This window comes from Ananas comosus, linkage group 10 (assembly GCF_001540865.1).
Source record: "Ananas comosus cultivar F153 linkage group 10, ASM154086v1, whole genome shotgun sequence".
Lineage (NCBI taxonomy): Eukaryota > Viridiplantae > Streptophyta > Magnoliopsida > Poales > Bromeliaceae > Ananas > Ananas comosus.
In genome coordinates this window covers 11,701,076-11,702,699 of record NC_033630.1, presented here as the reverse complement: position 1 = coordinate 11,702,699, position 1,624 = coordinate 11,701,076, and the positions used below count along the sequence as shown (strand labels likewise).

At 34.7% G+C, this 1,624-nt stretch overlaps 1 long non-coding RNA gene across 1 annotated transcript; it reads left to right on the top strand.

Annotated features, from left to right (window-relative positions):
- LOC109716878 lies at positions 312 to 1,075 on the top strand. The gene is made up of 2 exons (XR_002218068.1): positions 312 to 451; positions 765 to 1,075. It is a non-coding gene; the product is annotated as an uncharacterized LOC109716878 (long non-coding RNA).

Sequence of the window (1,624 nt, the reverse complement as noted above, 5' to 3'; positions counted from 1 at the left end):
AAAGTTTCAAGTGGTAAAAATTTGTGACTCAGCCAATACAAAAGAAACTCAAAAATTCATCACACAAGTTATCTAACACCATTGCAATTTGTGTCCCTTTCAATAGCCACAGGAGTAGAAGGTTCATTGAAAAAGCATGCACAACTAAACCAATTTTCCAGATGTTTACTAGGTCCAAAGTAATAAAGCCCGCTCACCAAGCTCAAAAAGATATTACTAAAATAGCACATTAAACAATGTCAATATATAATTAAAATATGTGATTTGGTGGGCTCTTTAAATCCCACTTTTAAGACATTAGAAGAGACTAAGTATATGTGATGTTCACTTAGTTGAATATGTTAGTTGAAACTGGAGATGGGTAACCCTAGTTCCTTCACTCTCTTGTTATTATTGTTGTTGGTTTTAGCTGCTTCTTTATATGCCATTCATGGAATATGGCTACATGGAGGTTAGTTTATAGTAATTAAAGTGTTTTAATGTCTACTTTTGTTAATTTCTCTTTTTTATTTTCCTCTTTAGCTTTTTTTTTTGTTTAACAAAAGCCAACATATATCTTTCTTGTTGTACAATTTCATTTCATAGCATCATGTAGCAAGAAGAGAACATAATGAAGAAAGAAAAGGACTAAGTCAAATTAGTACATATATAGAGAGTATATATATAGAGAGTTCTCTAATTAAGTCTTAATGTTGTATGAACTTTTTCCCTTTTTTTCTTTTTTTTCTTTTTTATTGTTGATATGGTTTGATTTTATTTTGTAGATAAGAGAGGAAGGGTTCTTGGTGAGAGGGTGGGGAATTGTCCTCCGACTCCGGCATCGTCGCGCCATTATTTTCCACCTAGAACACCATATCCAAGCTAGGGTTTTTAGCTTGCATGGAGCAATTGAAGTGAATGTTTAATTAGAATGCTTAATTTAAATCTCTTCAATTTGCTATTATATGTATAGCTTTACAATAAACTTGCTTTTGGTTTGTAATACTTTTGGATATGTTAATTATCTGTGAGTTATATACTCTAATATGTATCATTTGTAAATGCATTTTCATAATAATTAATTGATATATCCTCATATGTTTGTGTGATTATTACTTCCTTATCATGCATATATATATATAACATGCCTTGTTGTTATCTAGTAAACACGTGCATATAACCGACCGTCTCTAGAGTAAGTGGCAAAGGGCTTTGTGGTTGGTATCTGAGTTCTCAAATTCAAATCCTAGTTGATTCACATTTCTAGCTAAGTTTATTTTTAAATAAAATAAACGAAGCGGATAGCGTGCTACCTATCTCTCTCAAAAGAGAAAAATAAAAAAAGAAAAAGTAAACACATTGCAGACTATAGTATAACGGTATAGCTAGGTGAGTACGTGATGAGTTGTTATATATTAGTACGGTGGCTGAGTCCGCCTAGTGGTGGCTTGTAAAAGCGACAGAAGCCACTGTGGCTTGTAATAGTTTTTAGCCGTTACGAGATGGGGTAGAGTGCCTGTTTGATTCGATGTGTCCGAGTTCGCGTGTTAAGTTAGTTAGGGAGGTTGGCCAGAGCCTAATACTGACCCGCACGTCCAGACCCTAGGGGGGGCGCGCGACGAGTGCAGTCGGCTGAGTCGTGATC